The sequence below is a fragment of the Oncorhynchus masou genome, chromosome 9 (assembly GCF_036934945.1).
Source record: "Oncorhynchus masou masou isolate Uvic2021 chromosome 9, UVic_Omas_1.1, whole genome shotgun sequence".
Classification (NCBI taxonomy): domain Eukaryota; kingdom Metazoa; phylum Chordata; class Actinopteri; order Salmoniformes; family Salmonidae; genus Oncorhynchus; species Oncorhynchus masou.
This window is the reverse complement of record NC_088220.1, coordinates 27972470-27991202: the sequence shown is the minus strand read 5'-3', so window position 1 is coordinate 27991202 and position 18733 is coordinate 27972470. Positions and strand designations below refer to the sequence as shown.

At 42.7% G+C, this 18733-nt stretch overlaps 1 protein-coding gene and 2 pseudogenes across 2 annotated transcripts in view; all 3 read left to right on the top strand.

The window, feature by feature from the left end:
* Window positions 1–18733, top strand: part of LOC135545777 (protocadherin gamma-A11-like) — a 236390-nt gene that overhangs the window by 57076 nt on the left and 160581 nt on the right. The window lies entirely within an intron of this gene.
* Window positions 280–2693, top strand: LOC135545364 (protocadherin beta-15-like; annotated as a pseudogene).
* Window positions 13658–17835, top strand: LOC135545363 (protocadherin beta-15-like; annotated as a pseudogene).

The following is an 18733-nucleotide window of genomic DNA, read 5'->3' as shown; positions in this document are numbered from 1 at the left end:
ATATAGAAGAATGTATGTTGACATGTGTAATTTCTGAAGAGGACTTACTGTGTCGCTGTTCACCAGCTGTGTTTGGATAGATCCAGTTCTCCACCCACTGGTGTTGAAACAAGACTCGGGTGTTCGGGTGCCATTAAGCTGCGGAAAAGACTGGACACGGTCAGATAGCGTGCACATTTTGAGGATATTATTTTCATCAAGCTGAATATTTTTGTGGAATACTATTTGTTTACATTGTATTATCAAGGCTATATTGTGTTTTGACGTTTTAATCCCAGGATGGGTCACAAAGGAATCTCGGTGACAGGTCTGGTCTGCAGCGTTGTTTTCTTTCTTCGACCGCTGCACTCCGCCTATGGAGACGTGAGCTATTCTTTTCCGGAGGAGATGAAACGTGGATCTGTTATTGGAAATATAGCCAAAGATCTCGGGCTTGTGGCGAGCAGACTTTCCGCTCGTAAGGCCCGTGTTGATCCCGATGGGAACCGTAAACGTTACTGTGACATTAATCTGAGTACCGGAGATATGATTGTTGCGGAGAGAATTGACAGAGAGGGGCTTTGTGGCAAGAAGGCTTCGTGTGTTTTAAAACAAGAACTTGTATTGGAGAGTCCTTTGGAGGTGCAACGTATTAGTCTTCATGTTCAAGATATAAATGATAATTCTCCGCAATTTAAGGACGAAGTGATTAAAATTGAACTGAGCGAATCAGCAGATAAAGGCGCTCGTTTTTTACTTGATCAGGCACACGATGCAGATTTAGGACAGAATGCAGTGCAAAGGTACACTTTACAAAAAAATGACCATTTCCTATTGACCGTTGATAGTTATACTGTTGAGCTTGTTCTAGAGAAAGAGCTTGATCGTGAACAAAGCAATGAAATCAAAGTATTGCTTACAGCTGTAGACGGAGGCTCTCCGCAGAGATCAGGTACTGTAGTCATACACGTCACTGTACTGGATGCTAACGATAACGCCCCAGTGTTTAACCAGGCCATCTATAAAGCCAGTCTGCCTGAAAACTCTCCGTTAGATACTGTAGTGGTTACAGTGAGTGCTGCAGATGCAGATGACGGAGTGAATGGGGAAGTTACCTATGACTTCGCTCACGTGTCAGAGGAAGATGACAAATTATTTTCTATCGACCGGAAGACTGGAGAAATTAGAGTGATCGACACAATTGATTTTGAAGAAATGTCATATTTTGAACTGCGCATCAAAGCAAAGGATGGTTTAGGTTTAGCATCATATGTCAAAGTCATAATAGACATCACAGATGTTAATGACAACAATCCTTCGATTTATATACAATCTCTGACTAACCCCATACCTGAGAACGCGTCACCTGGTACAGAGGTGGGCATCATTAACGTGCAGGATAGAGACTCTGAGAATAACCGACAGGTCCGCTGCTCCATTCAGCTAAACCTTCCCTTTAAGCTGGTGCCATCCATCAAAAACTACTATTCTCTGGTGACCACGGGTGAACTGGACCGTGAACTAGTGTCTGATTACAACATTACAATCACTGCCACCGACGAGGGCTCTCCACCTCTGTCCTCTACTAAAAGTGTTCAGTTATCTGTAGCTGACGTCAACGACAACCCACCTGTGTTTGAGGAACAGTCCTATAAAGCCCACGTGACTGAAAATAACAAACCCGGTTCCTCGGTGTGTTCCGTTACTGCACGGGACCCAGACTGGAGACAGAACGGAACAGTGATTTATTCTCTCTTACCTGGTGAGGTGAACGGTGTTCCGGTGTCCTCGTTTTTATCCGTTAACGGAGACACGGGGGTGATCCACGCTGTGAGGTCGTTTGATTATGAGCAGTTCAAGAGTTTTAAAGTCCACGTGGTGGCCAGAGACAACGGTTCTCCTCCGCTCAGCAGCAACGTCACTGTCAGTGTGTTCATAACAGATGTGAATGACAACTCTCCTCAGATACTATACCCCGCCCCAGAGGGGAACTCCTTCATGACCGAGCTGGTTCCCAAAGTTGCACACGGGGGCTCTCTGGTTTCCAAGGTGATTGCGGTGGACGCGGACTCTGGCCAGAACGCCTGGCTGTCCTATCATGTAGTCAAATCCACTGATCCGGGACTTTTCACTATAGGTCTCCACAGCGGAGAGATCAGGACACAGCGGGACATTTCTGAATCTGACAGCATGAAACATAACCTCATTGTGTCAGTGAAAGATAACGGACAGCCCTCTCTCTCTGCCACCTGTACCATGTATTTAGTGATTTCTGATAACTTGGCTGAAGTACCAGAACTGAAAGATGTCTCGTATGATGAGAGCAATTCCAAACTCACCTCTTATCTGATCATCGCGCTGGTGTCCGTCTCCACCTTTTTCCTCACCTTCATTATTGTCATCCTGGCCGTGAGGTTTTGCCGCAGGAGAAAGCCCAGACTGTTGTTTGACGGAGCGGTCGCCATTCCCAGCGCGTATCTCCCTCCCAACTACGCAGAGGGGATGGAGTGGGAACTCTCCGCAGCACTTACAATTATGACGCATACCTGACGACAGGTTCGCGCACAAGTGACTTCAAGTTCGTCACATCTTACAGTGACAACACGCTGCCTGCGGACCAGACTCCGAGAAAAACTCCAACAGACTTTGCTGAAGAACTTGACGATTCCAACGGGACCCCCCCAGAGGTAGGCCTTTATTGTAAACAAAATTAGTCCTACGATGCGTTGTACAATTCCCCCCCCCCCCCCCCCCATAGACCTGTTTCATGGCAGTGCATCATTATCCCATGTTTATACACTGTTAGTCCTAATTTCAACAGAAAATAAACAAGGTTGCATTGCATTATGGGTAAAATGCTGAAAAATATTCTTATTAATTGGAATTGGAAGTGTCCTGTAAAACATATTTCATAAAAATAATGGTTCATGCCAACTGTAGATTACTATTTTCAGTTTCAGGTGCCAACCTCATGCTTTGGGTTGTAGGCATAAAGCTCAGACTCTGAACCCTCTTACTCCGAATAGATTTGCCCCTGATCATATATCTAAGGTTGTGCCCAATCCCATTTTTAAATCCATCTCCCTCTCTGTCTTTGTCTCTCTCTCCCCCAACACCCATCTCACACACACAGTCACTCAAGTTTTGAATCAGTGTGGTAATAAAACGTTTCTTTGGATACAAGCATTGTTGTTTTTACAATATTGTACAATAAAACTAACAGCAATGTACAATGTTCATTAATTACAGCAAAAAGTCATGAATCGCAATGCAATCTGGGTGAATTTAGGCGTAACTGGTAAATGATACCGTCAATTCCAATGAAACATTGGTTTAACAGTACGTTACTGTAAAAAGAAGTATTGTATTTAAAATGATACTATAATTCCACCACAAAGAATATATTACCCTACCATATTTTTGGATCGTTTAAAACATTTTTACTACTAGTGGGTATGGTTGATTCTGGCTCATGAACACATTTTGAGGCGTGCCTTGTAAGACACGACATTTGTTGCACCCGTGAGTGAGGGAGGTGTACCAAATTACCATATGTGGTAGTAGTGCCACAACAATTAAATATTTAGAGGGGACAGATTTAAGTGGCAGCAAGCCTCGAAGTATTTGTTATGTCCTTGGTCTGTTTTTCCCTGTAGTCACTGAATATTTGGAAGTCTTTGTTAAATGCAAGTGATCTTGAAGACCAATTATTCATATACATTTGATACCCTGTAATATGAAAACACATTACTGTCACGACTTCTACCGACGGTAACTCCTTCCCCTGTTCGGGCGGCGCTCGGCGCTCCGCGTCGCAGGCTTACGAGCCGCTACCGATCCCTTTTTCCTTTTCTAGTTGTTTTGTCTGTGTTCCTTTTCACACCTGGTTTCAATTGCCTTTATTTATGTGTGTATATAGGGCACCTGTGACCTGCCTTAATTCGTGCAGGATTAGACTTGTGTGTATTGCGTATTGTATTGATGTTTGTTGTTTTCACTATTAGGCACGTGTATGTAAAGTGTCGGAACTGTGTTTGTTCCTCCGTGCGTTTGCACGAGTTTCTGAGTATTCGAGCGTAGTTTTTTGGGGGGATTTTTGTCTGTGCCATTTTTGTATTGGTGGACTATATTATTAAACACGCTTCTCAGACATCCCTGCTCTCCTGCGCCTGACTCCTACACCTCTCACCGAGACGCATTGTATCACAATTACATAGCAGCCAACCTGCTTGTACCAATCCCATGCAATTACACTAAAATACTGTAAGATTCAAAGCTGCCTCTCCTCATTCAATATAATTCATTCATTCAACAATCCATCCATTCATTCATTCATTACAATTACCATAAAAATGTTAGTAAGAGTGTTGTACTGTAAAACAGATTACATTAATATGCTGTAAATGTACAGCATTATACTGGCAGAGTAAATTACTGTAATTAAATATTAGCTGTGTTGCTGTAATGATTACAGTAGGCTCATTTACAGTATACTTCTGTATTGTATATTGTATACTGTAAAGCATTTAAAATTTCAGTATTTGCCTGACAACTCTGCTGACAGTATAAATCTGTAAATTTACAGGGAAATGTTTGACACTGTACAGGCAAGTTGATAGGTTACATATTTGATGTAATTGGTAATGTAGCCGCTTAGATTATTGTTTTGACCTCTTCAGTTGAAGCGAGAAATATTGGGGTTAAATATATTGTATATACAGTACCAGTAAACATGTTGGAGTCACCTACTCATTCCAGGGTTTTTCTTTATTTTTACTATTTTCTACATTGTAGAATAATAGTGAAGACATCAAAACTATGAAATAGCACATACGGAATCATGTAGTTAAACAAATCAAAATATATTATATATTTTAGATTCTTTAAAGTAGCCACCATTTGCCTTGAAGACAGCTTTGTACACTCTTGGCCTTCTCTCAACCAGTTTCATGAGGTTGTCACCTGGAATGCATTTCAATTAACAGGTGTGCCTTGTTAAAAGTTAATTTGTGGAATGTATTTCCTTCTTAATGCGTTTGAGCCAATCAGTTGTATTGTGACAAGGTAGGGGGGATATACAGAAGATAGCCCTATTTGGTAAAAGACCAAGTACAGATTATGGCCAGAATAGTTCAAATAAGCAAAGAGAAATGACAGTCCATCATTACTTTAAGATATGAAGGTTAATTAATGAGGAGCATTTCAAGAACTATAATGAAACCGGCTCTCATCAGGAAAGGAAGACCCAGAGTTACCTATGCCTGAAAGGATACATTTATTAGAGTTAACTGCACCTCAGATTGCAGCCCAAATAAATGCTTCACATCGTTCAAGTAACAGACACATCTCAACATCAACTGTCCAGAGGACACTGTGTGAATCAGGCCTTCATGGTCGAATTGCTACAAAGAAACCACTACTAAAGGACACCAATAGTAAGAAGAGACTTGCTTGGGCCAAGAAACACGAGCAATGGGCATGAGGCAGGTGGAAATCTGTGCTTTGGTCTGATGAGTCCAAATTTGAGATTGTTGGTTCCAACCACCATGTCTTTGTGAGAGATGCAGAGTAGGTGAACGGATGATCTCCACGTGTGTGGTTCCCACCGTGAAGCATGGAGGAAGAAGTGTGATGGTGTGGGGATGCTTTGCTGGTGATACTGTCAGTGATTTACTTAGAATTCAAGGCACACTTAACCAGCATGGCTACCACAACATTCTGCAGCATTACGCCATCCCATCTGGTTTGTGCTTAGTGGGACTATAATTTGTTTTTCAACAGGACAATGACCCAATACACTTCCAGGCTGTGTAAGGGCTATTTGACCAAGAAGGAGAGTGATGGACTGCTGCATCAGATGACCTGGCCTCCACAATCACCCGACCTCAACCCAATTGAGATGGTTTGGGATGAGTTGGTCCGCAGAGTGAAGGAAAAGCAGCCAACAGAAAAGCAGCCAACAAGTGCTCAGCATGTGTGGGAACTCCTTCAAGAATGTTAGAAAAGCATTCCTCATGAAGCTGGTAGAGAGAAGGCCAAGAGTGTGCAATGCTGCCAGCAACGCAAAGGATGGTTACTTAGATTTGTTTAACACTATTTTGGATTCAACATGATTCCACATGGGTTATTTCATTATTCTACATTGTAGAAAACAGTAAAAAAATAAAGAAAAACCCTTGAATGAGTTGGTGTGTCCAAATTTTGACTGGTACTGTATATCTAAAGTGCATTCGGAAAGTGTTCAGACCCCTTGAATCTTTCTCCATTTTGTTACGTTGCAGCCTTATTCTATAAGTGATTCAATCATTTTTCCCCTCATCAATCTACACACAATACCCCATAATGACTAAGCAAAACAGGTTTTCAGAAATGTTTGCAAATGTAAAAAAAAAATATATATAATTATATTTCAAATGTATTCAGACCATTTACTCAGTACTTTGTTGAAGAACCTTTGACAGTGATTACAGCTTCGGGTCTTCTTGGGTATGATGCTACAAGCTTGGAACACCTGTATTTGAGGAGTTTCTCCCATTCCTCTCTGCAGATCCTTTCAAGCTCTGTCAGGTTGGATGTGGTGCGTTGCTGCACAGCTATTTTAATAACCTCTTAAGGATGACGCAGAATATAGTTCCAGTGCAGGAACATCAATCAGCGGAAATTTCAGAGCGCCACCTATAGTTTTCGATAAAACTCAAACTTTCATTAAAACACACATGCAATGTACTGAATTAAAGCTGCACTCGTTGTGGATCTAGGCACCAAGTCAGATTGGTAAAATGCTTTTCGGCGAAAGCATGATAAGCTATTATCTGATAGCATGCACCCCCCAAAATACCAGGACGTCACCTAAACAACAGATTTTGCGGTAGCCGGCGCTACACAAAACGCAGAAATAAAATATAAAACATGAATTACCTTTGACGAGCTTCTCTGTTGGCACTCCTATATGTCCCATAAACATCAGAATTGGGTCTTTTTCCCGATTAAATCCGTCATTGTATACCCAAAATGTCATTTCATGAAGGCTGGTCTGATCCAGGATAATTCCCATTTACAAGACGCAACGTCACGTTTTAAAATTACAAAAGTTGCCTATAAACTTTTACAAATCACTTCAAACTACTTTTCTAAACCAACTTTAGGTATTAATAAACGTTAATAATCTATCAAATTGATCACGGGGCGATCTGTATTTGATAGCAGAAAGTCTTGAAATCATCCTCCATGTTTACACTTTCAAAACATCATGCAGTGCGGCTCAATACAGGACTTGCCAAAACGTCATTCAACCAAGGATAAAGGACGAATAAAATGCCAGTACAGGCGCCATCGTGTGGAAGCTGTAGGCATTGTAATGGGATCCTCGTTTTTTTTCTGTCATCTGAAACAATGCATTGACTGGCGGATGAACAGTTTTCCCTGGGATTTTTACTCCTAAACACGTTCTGTTATAGCCACAGACACGATTTAACCAGTTTTAGAGACTTCAGAGTGTTTTCTATACACACATACTTATCATATGCATTTACAATATTCCTGGCATGAGTAGCAGGATGTTGAAATGTTGCGCGATTTTTTTACAAAAAGCTGCGAAAATTCGCATCATCCTTAGGAGGTTTTAAGGTCTCTCCAGAGATGTTCGGTTAGGTTCAATCTGAGTTCTGGCTGGGCCACTAAAGGACATTCAGAGACTTGTCCCGAAGCCATTCCTGCATTGTCTTGGCTGTGTGCTTAGGGCCATTGTCCTGTTGGAAGGTGAACCATCGCCCCAGTCTGATGTTCTAAGTGCTCTGGAGCAGGTTTTCATCAAGGATCTCTCTGTGCTTTGTTCCGTTCATCTTTCCCTCAATTCTGACTAGTCTCCCAGTCCTTGCCCCCCATCTCAAGAGAAACTCTGGATCTCTGTCAGAGTGACCATTGGGTTCTTGGTCACCTCCCTGACCAAGGCCCTTCTCCCTCAATTGCTCAGTTTGGCCGGGTGGCCAGCTCTAGGAAGAGTCTTGGTGGTTCCAAACTTCTTCCATTTAAGAATGATGAAGGCCACTGTGTTCTTGGGGACCTTCAATAATGCAGACATTTTTTTGTACCCTTCCACAGGTTATAAATTATTTGCCAGTTTTCCAGTTTTTGCTGTAGTGCTCCAGTGCTGCCCGCACTGAGTAATGGAAACGGGTTGAACAGGCCGTGGCTCGGGTGGGGGGTCCCTGATGATCTTCTTGGCCTTCCTGTGACACCTGGTGTTGTAGGTGTCCTGGAGGGCAGGCAGTGTGCATCCAATTGTGCATTCGGCTGCACGTATCACCCTCTGAAACTCCTTTCTGTCTGCGGTGGTAGAGTTGCCGTACCAGGTAATGATGCAGCCCAATCTATGATCAGGGGCAACCTGTTTGGGGTAAGGTGGTTCAGAGGTGGTAAAAGACACAGCAGGACAGTTAGGGTAGTATAGCATCCAGGAGAGAGAAGACAGCGCAGCATCCAGTGTTTCTCATGGGGCTCCGTAACAATCCTCCTCAGTTCTGATTTGTCAGCTCATCTCACCCCGAGGACAAGCACAGAAAAAGAAAGAATAGAATGAGAGACAGAGAGGACCAGGGCTGTTACTCTGTGGATAAAAATACAGGGACAACATTAGCTAAGGAAACATGTGGTAATACAATGTTGGGTAGTTTAGCTAAGGACACATCCGGTAATACAATGTTGGCTAGTTTAGCTAAGGAAACATTAGCTAAGGAAACATGTGGTAATACAATGTTGGCTAGTTTAGCTAAGGAAACATTAGCTAAGGAAACATGTGGTAATACAATGTTGGCTAGTTTAGCTAAGGACACATTCGGTAATACAATGTTGGCTAGTTTAGCTAAGGAAACATTAGCTAAGGAAACATGTGGTAATACAATGTTGGCTAGTTTAGCAAAGGAAACATGTGGTAATACAATGTTGGCTAGTTTAGCTAAGGAAACATGTGGTAATACAATGTTGGCTAGTTTAGCTAAGGACACGTGGTAATACAATGTTGGCTAGTTTATCTAAGGAAACATGTGGTAATGCAATGTTGGCTAGTTTATCTAAGGACACATCCGGTAATACAATGTTGGCTAGTTTATCTAAGGACTCATCCGGTAATACAATGTTGGCTAGTTTAGCTAAGGACACATCCGGTAATACAATGTTGGCTAGTTTAGCTAAGGACACATGTGGTAATACAATGTTGGCTAGTTTATCTAAGGAAACATGTGGTATTACAATGTTGGCTAGTTTATCTAAGGACACATCCGGTAATACAATGTTGGCTAGTTTATCTAAGGACACATCCGGTAATACAATGTTGGCTAGTTTATCTAAGGACACATCCGGTAATACAATGTTGGCTAGTTTATCTAAGGACACATCCGGTAATACAATGTTGGCTAGTTTAGCTAAGGACACATCCGGTAATACAATGTTGGCTAGTTTAGCTAAGGACACATGTGGTAATACAATGTTGGCTAGTTTATCTAAGGAAACATGTGGTATTACAATGTTGGCTAGTTTATCTAAGGACACATCCGGTAATACAATGTTGGCTAGTTTATCTAAGGACACATCCGGTAATACAATGTTGGCTAGTTTATCTAAGGACACATCCGGTAATACAATGTTGGCTAGTTTATCTAAGGACACATCCGGTAATACAATGTTGGCTAGTTTATCTAAGGACACATCCGGTAATACAATGTTGGCTAGTTTATCTAAGGACACATGCGGTAATACAATGTTGGCTAACAATAAATATACTTATAAACAACTCAATTTACCTTCCCAGCAGCTGCTAGAAATATTCTTTCACTTCATAGGCGCTTCAAGAAGATATTTACTAAAATCTTCTGAGCTCTATGTGTCTCTCCCGACGGCATGAGGTTGGCGCCTGAAACTGATCATTTGAATCTACAGTGTATAAGCTATTACTGTAAAGAAATACAGTATATTAGACTAATTTTTAAAAGAGGCTTCCAAATTACAGTTAATTTTCAGCATTTTACCCATCATGCAGTTCAATCTACACCACGAATGTGGTGCGTAAATAAAATCACTGGGGAAGCCAAGCCAGAAGGAAAGCCATATTACAATCTTTGTGTTGTGATAATTGTGTTCTTTGCTCTATAATCTGTTAGGTCACATGTCTTGTGACCGTGATATATAGGCGTAAAGGCCGAGACAATAAGAAGACACAGTGGCATAGAAAATTCAACCACACCTTGGTTTGATCACAAAACCAGACAGCAACCCCTGTCCGAAGTCCATAAAGCATTTCGCATGTAATAAACAGCTACATGACCTCCTACATGGTCAATCAAGTTCATGTTTCCGACATTTTCCGACTATTTAGTCCAATCATCGTAAGTTAAATATGATGTGGCTGTCCATGGTTCTGACTTGTGTGTGTCTGCATTCTGCAAGTGGAAAAAACATTTTGACTCACAATACTAGTAGAAAAAAGCCAATGCCCTCCTCATCTCTTTCATGTTGACAAAACGGTCTGACTGTCATACAGTACACGCTTGTATTTCTTCTTGTGCTAGTCTACCTGGTAAAAATGCTTGCTCGCTAGCCTAACTTATTTTCATGGGCAACGTTAGCTTGTTAACATTAGCCTTCTACATCTAACTACATATTGAACTCCCATCCTCTCAGTCCAGGTGCACAATGTATGAATTTATGTTTAGATCAGAATAGCTGTTATAATCATTGGCCAGTACGGATAACTAAGTAAAACCATAAGTTCAAAACCCTGTCTCCATCCATTGCTAATTTATGAAAGGGACAATTTTAGCTAGCTTGCTGGCCACCGGAGGACAACAACACACACAATGAGATGCAACAATTCAAGTTGTTTCTGTCAAATACATATTTATCTTGATAGAATGTAATAGGATTGAAGCCAAATCCAAACAGGCTTTTTTTTGATATGCCAGAACCATTCACAGTTGAGCTCACTCAGTTTAGCTGATCGCTGATTGGCTATTTATCAAGGGAGGCCAAATGCTCGCAGGCTTCCCTTGCCTTCAATTCTACGGGCAGCAACAATGTCATACTATTTATGACGAGACAGCATCAGTTAGATGGCCTACACATACAAAGACAGAGGGGTGCTGTTTTGCTTGCTCAGATGCTTTCTTCGGTGAGATACATTCAGCCTCTTGCAAATTGAAGGAAAATTACAAAAACACAGAGAGACGAAATATACATGATTTTAAATGTAAAAATAATAATAATAATATTGAGTCAATTTATTTTGTCTTCACTTGGCATCCATGAATACATGCCACTGCAAATCTAGCAGCTGTTGTGCGTATGGAAATGTTTTGTAGATTTTGTTTTGTCCCATTTCAACAGATGTAAATGAACTTGGCTATCTTTCACCAGTTGAAGTACCGTTAGAGAGAGAGAGAGTTAGCCAAATGTTGTCTAACATTAGCGAGCTAACTAGCTCGCTAACGTTAGCTATTATTTTTGCCACAATCACACTATGCCTGAATCAAACGATGAATCCAGCGGGCAAACGATTGTAGATCGACATTCTGACGTTTTTTCAGCTCAATGTGACTTTTTATTGGAGGCAGTATAGCAATGTAACGTTATATTGATTTATAGCCCTAGCTATCCCTAGCTAATTCCCTACTTTTCACACTGACACTGTAATAAACAGCTCTCCAGGCTTCACTGTCGTGGTGCACAGTCAGTACACAACACTGTGCTCATCATGTCTTAGGAGGATCAGATGGTGACAGGTGTCCCAGCAGGGTCAGACAGCCAGGGAAGACCAGTCTATGGAGGTCAGGTGAATTTTGCAGTATATTTTAACAATATCAGTGAATGATATAAAGTTCCATCTTGAGTTGATTGGTAGACCTACAGTAGCTACAGGACAGCGGTTTAAAGCTACAGTCTGGGATCTGGGAATAATGGTAATTTCAATTATTGTACTATTGATTATATTCTTGTATAAAAATAATGTAGAAATGTACACCAAGGTAATTATTTGTCATGCCTCATCTTAGCAGGATCAGATGGTGACAGGGGTCTCAGCAGGGTCAGACAGCCAGGGAAGACCAGTCTGTGATGAAGGTGAAATTTTGCTGATACAACACTTTATTCACTCTGTTCAGCAAACACTGGACAAGCCAGAAAGATTTAAACTATTTTAAGGCAGTCTGACAATTGTCTAAAGTTGATTTCAGCTGAATCAAAGGTTGGAAGATGTGAGGAAGATCTGGGAAAAGCTATTGATGATCATGAATGGATACAGTTATGTTTAAATGCCCAGTCATATAATCTCAGACATAAATGACTGCAGTTTAAGACCATCCATAGAACATACCATATGTAAGTGAAACTGAATGACGTGCACTCAGAAATGTCATCCCTGTGCTGGAGGTGTAAAGCACAAAAGAGGACCTATTTACAAATGTTAAGGAAACTGTATAACCTAGCATTTATAATGGCTAAGAAATGCATTGCCATTAATTGAAAGGTTGGTTGTCCTCCCACAATATCACAATAGATCATATAAATGTCACGTTTTGTATCATTAGATTCGATTTATTACAAGATTAAGGGTATACTGGGCAACTTTTACAAGGTCTGAATGACCTCTATGGAATACTATATGACAAAAGGAGTCTGTATTGAAAACATGCCCTCGTCAGGGGAGACTTATTTTGGCTATCCCTCGCTGATGGGCTTCTCAGTCCTGGCCCTGGGGATCTGCCGTCCTGTTGGTTGTCTCTCTGGCCTTGGCCTAACACACCTGAAACCAATAATGAATTTTTCACTAAGATCCTAAGGCTGAGTGGGGTGTGTTGGGTTGGGGGCTGCAGGGTGATGGACCACTAGGGGCAGGACGAGGCGACACAGCTATATTGTGTGCTTGTAAAATGAACTCCAGAATATCCAGAAAATCACATTGTAGAATTTTTAATGAATTTATTTGCAAATTATGGTGGAAAATAAGTATTTGGTCACCTACAAACAAGCAAGATTTCTGGCTCTCACAGACCTGTAACTTCTTCTTTAAGAGGCACCTCTGTCCTCCATTCGTTACCTGTATTAATGGCACCTGTTTGAACTTGTTATCAGTATAAAAGACAACTGTCCACAACCTCAAACAGTCACACTCCAAACTCCACTATGGCCAAGACCAAAGAGTTGTCAGTTCAGTTTTAACAATCACTTATACATATTAAATAATTATCTCTTACCTATAGCTTGATGACTGTGGGAGGACCCCCAGTCACCCCGACAGGTTATGTCAGCTTCTAACTTCTAAAACTACTTATTAGGTTATCCCCATATGCTGGGGGCATACATCATGTATCTCCAATGTTTGATCATGAATAATATCTATCTGAGACTTTTATTGAAATGTTATTAGCCCAATGTCAGCGTGTAATTTCTGAATGGTGCTCATAGGGTCGCTGTACACCAGCGGAGGTAAGAATAGACACAGCTCTCCACCCATTGCTGTTGTCATTAACAAAGCTCTGGTTTCGTTTCACTACATAAAATACTAGGGGTAAACGGTCAGACTGCGCACACACTTGTATTTTGTTTTGATGATCTAGTGAATGATCTTTTTGTGGAATACTTTCTCCTTACAACGATCTGTTTAACTATATATATGGATGTCGTTGGAAGTCTAAGGATGCTGAACAAAGGAATCTCGGTGACAGGCCTGGTCTTCTGCTCTTCTTTCTTTCTTCTACCGCTGCACTCCGCCTATGGAGACGTGAGCTATTCTTTTCCGGAGGAGATGAAACGAGGATCTGTTATTGGAAATATAGCCAATGATCTCGGGCTGGAGGCGAGCAGGCTGTCCGCTCGTAGGGCCCGTGTTGATACTGAAGGAAACCGAAAACGTTATTGTGACATTAATCTGAGTACCGGAGATCTGATTGTTGCGGAGAAGATTGACAGAGAGGGGCTTTGTGGAGAAAAGGTTTTATGCATACTAAAATTCGAATTGGTCCTAGAGAGTCCACTTGAGTTGCATCATATATCACTTCAAATCCAAGATATCAACGATAATTCACCCATATTTCCCAAGGATTTAGTTAAGGTAGAAATCAGAGAATCCGCTGTGAAAGGAGCTCGCTATCGTGTAAACGCAGCTCACGACGCAGATACTGGACAAAACGCAGTGCAAAGCTACGTACTACAAAGGAATAATCATTTTGTTTTGGGTTTGCAAACGAATAATGCTGGTATTAAATACGGTGAGTTAGTTCTGGACAAAGAATTAGACCGCGAGGAGCAGCAGGAGTTGAAACTGTTGATGACAGCTGTAGATGGGGGCACTCCGCAGAGATCAAGTACTGTAGTCATACACATCACTGTATTGGATGCTAACGATAACGCTCCAGTGTTTAGCCAGGCCGTCTATAAAGCCAGTCTGCCCGAAAACTCTCCTTTGGATACTGTAGCGGTTACAGTGAGTGCTACAGATGCAGATGAGGGGTTGAATGGGGAAGTGACGTATGAATTTAGTCGAGTATCTGAAACAGCAAGGAATGTATTTACTATGGACCAGAACACAGGAGAAATTAGAGTAACAGGAGAAATAGATTATGAAGAAGAGACACAATTTGAACTTTTTATTGAAGGGAAAGATGGCTTTGGTCTTTCTTCGGACAGTAAAGTTATTATAGACATTACAGACATAAATGACAATGCCCCTGAGCTATATCTAAAATCTCTGACTCACTCCATACCTGAGAACGCGTCTCCTGGTACAGAGGTGGGCATCATTAACGTGCAGGATAGAGACTCTGAGAATAACCGACAGGTCCGCTGCTCCATTCAGCAAAACCTTCCCTTTAAGCTGGTGCCATCCATCAAAAACTACTATTCTCTGGTGACCACGGGTGAACTGGACCGGGAACTAGTGTCTGATTACAACATTACAATCACTGCCACCGATGAGGGCTCTCCACCTCTGTCCTCCTCTAAAACTGTTCCATTATCTGTAGCTGACGTCAACGACAACCCCCCTGTGTTTGAGGAACAGTCCTATAAAGCCCACGTGACTGAAAATAACAAACCTGGTTCCTCGGTGTGTTCCGTTACTGCACGGGACCCAGACTGGAGACAGAACGGAACAGTGATTTATTCTCTCTTACCTGGTGAGGTGAACGGTGTCCCCGTGTCCTCGTTTTTATCCGTTAATGGAGACACGGGGGTGATCCACGCTGTGAGGTCGTTTGATTATGAACAGTTCAGGAGTTTTAAAGTCCACGTGGTGGCCAGAGACAACGGTTCTCCTCCGCTCAGCAGCAACGTCACGGTCAATGTGTTTATAACGGATGTGAATGACAACTCTCCTCAGATACTATACCCCGCCCCAGAGGGGAAATCCTTCATGACCGAGCTGGTCCCCAAAGCTGCACACCGGGGCTCTCTGGTTTCCAAGGTGATAGTGGTGGACGCGGACTCCGGCCAGAACGCCTGGCTGTCATATCACATACTCAAATCCATGATCCGGGACTTTTCACTATTGGTCTCCACAGTGGAGAGATCAGGACACAGCGGGACATTTCTGAATCTGACAGCATGAAACAGAACCTCATTGTGTCAGTGAAAGATAACGGACAGCCCTCTCTCTCTGCCACCTGTACAATGTATTTAGTGATTTCTGATAACTTGGCTGAGGTGCCAGAACTGAAAGATGTCTCTTATGATGAGAGCAATTCCAAACTCACCTCTTATCTGATTATCGCGCTGGTGTCCGTGTCCACATTTTTCTTCACCTTCATTATTGTCATCCTGGCGGTGAGGTTTTGCCGCAGGAGAAAGCCAAGACTGTTGTTTGACGGAGCGGTCGCCATCCCCAGCGCGTATCTCCCTCCCAACTACGCAGAGGGGGTGGAGTGGGAACTCTCCACAGCACCTACAATTATGACGCATACTTAACGACAGGTTCGCGCACAAGTGACTTCAAGTTCGTCAGATCTTACAATGACAACACGCTGTCTTTGGACCAGACACTGAGAAAAACTACAACTGAATTTGCTGAAGACTTTCGCGATTCCGAGCGATCCCCAGAGGTAGGCCTTTATTTTAACAGACGTGCGTTATAACTCTATAGGCTCTGTGGCAGATGTTTTACAACTGCAGGTAGTTTTTGTTCAGGATAAAAACTAATATTCCCACGGGACTGTCATAACGTCTGTTTCCAGAACTAAACGTAGCTCCAAATATGATGGTGTAATCGATTGTGTTATCAATTCAACACCTTCATTGCAATGCTGACATTTTGCAGATTACATGTTGTTTGAATTGTGGTTCAAAACATTTTGTAGGATTGATAAATTAACTTTTTTTAACGATTTGCCTACTGCACAATTTTCATGTTACAAAACATATTTGATACGCTGGTTCTATTTGGAATAAGTTTGCTGGCCTACTTGGATGGCATTGCAAAAGAGAAAAATTGACAAAAGCTCTGTAGGACTATACTATGATGAGAAAAGTAGGGAGCTTTTGTTTGAGCAGTCGCGGATGTCGCTGTCTGTGGTGCGTTACGAGGCTATTACTTTCCTGTTGTCAGTTCTACTCACTGTTTTTGTGGATTGTACTGATGAGTTCCAGATGACAAAATGACAGTGCAACTTCCATGTGCATTTTAGGGAAAACAATCATTTAGAAGTTAGATCTACCTCTTTTGTAATGCATTTTTTTCACATAAGTGTAGGCCTAACCTGTGCAGAGTTTACGATTTTTATTTTATTTTAAATGTGTTGTTTTATTTTTCCATGGTTTTTAGTTGTTTTTTCTCTTATGCTGGGTGGCATACCTGTCTCCAATTTTTTTGATCAAGCAAGCATACAGTCGACCAACAACTTTGATTTAAAATGTGTTTAGCACACTATCAGATAATAGTTTTGTAGGGATACTCAAAATGTCGCTGTTCACCAGCAAAGGAAGGTAATATACAGTACTCCACCCCTGCTGATTTCATTCAGAAAGCTCTGGTGCCATTTCACTGCAGAAATGAGTGTGGATGGTTAGATTGCACGTACATTTTGTAGATAGAGAGTTTATCATGGTTTTGTGGAATACCGTTTTCTTTTTCTAATCTATATAATTATTGGGTGTTTTTGTCGATTTGTATGCCAGAATGGCGCACAAATTATTCTAAATGACAGGCCTTGTCTGTGGCTTTGAAATGTATTTTTAATGTCATATTTGAGTTTGAATGGAGCATATTGTGTGTGTTCGGGATTTCATATTTTGGAATGTTATAGGACTACGCAGGTTGAAATTATGTGTGGATAATTTGGATAGTTTGTAGCCTAACACGGGCTGTAATGTAAATGCTGGGAGTCGGAAAGCAAGTGCAGGTGGCGAGTTTAATAATAAATGGAACATCGAACAATATACCAAACAAGAGTAGCGTATAGACATGAAAGACAAACAATACTGACTGGGGAAAGGACCTAAGTGAGTCCAGGTGTGCCTGATGGTGACGTGCAGGTGTGCCTGATGGTGACGTGCAGGTGTGCCTGATGGTGACGTGCAGGTGTGCGTAATGATTGATGCCAAGTGTGCGTAATGATGGATCCCAGGACCGGTGGTTAGTATACAGGCGACGTCAAATGCTGGAGGGAAGGAGCGGGTGTTGACGTGACATCCCCCCCTCGCCCGACACGTGGCTTCCAGCTGCAGGACGACGCAGTCCGGGTGGCGAAGGTGGAATTCACGGATGAAGTTGGAATCCAGAATGTCCTCCACGGGAACCCAACACTGCTCCTCTGGGTCATAACCCTCCCAGCCCAACAGATACTGGAGCCAAACCCCATGACATCGGGAGTCCAGTAGAGATCTGACGGCATAGGCCGGACCCCCCTGATGTCCAGGGGAGGTGGAGGGGTGTCATGGGGGACAGCATCAGCTAGAGGACCAGGAACCACCGGCCTGAAAAGGGAGACATGAAAAGAAGGTGAGATACGGTAGTCACTGGGAAGCTGCAACCTATACGTCACCTCCAGATGGAGTGGGAGGTTCCTGGTAGAAAGACAGACATGAACCCCAGGGTGGTACACTGGGGTCTCACGGCGGTGGCGGTCTGCCTGCTCCTTTTGGCGGAGGACGGCGCGCTGGAGTCTCACGTGAGCCTCGCTCCACACTTCTGCGCATCTGAACCACTCATCAACCGCAGGAGCTTTGGTCTGGCCCGGGGTCCATGGAGCCAGGGCCAGCTGAAAACCCAGAACACACTGGAAGGGGATCAACCCAGTGGAGGAGTGACGTAGCGAGTTCTGGGCATACTCCACCCATGGAAGGACGCGAGCCCACTCTCCCTGCCGGTCCTGACAGGGACTCCTCAGAAATCTCCCCAGCTCCTGGTTCATCCTCTCCACCTACCTGTTGGACTGAGGCCTATACCTGGAAGTGAGGCTGACCGTGACCCCGACCATCTCCATAAAGGCCCTCCATACCCGTGATGTTAATTGGGGGCCACGATTAGAGTCGATGTCCTCTGAAAGGCCATAATGCCGGAAGACCTGCTGGAATAGTGCCTCAGCGACCTGGAGAGCAGTAGGGGGACCAGAAAGAGGGATTAAAATGACAGGATTTTAAAATCTATCTACAACCACCAAAATGGTGGTAAAACCATCAGAGAGGAGATCAGTAACAAAGTCAATGGATAGATGGGACCAGGGACACTCAGGCACGGGAAGGGGAAGGAGTTTCCCTGCCGGGGCATTCCGAGTGG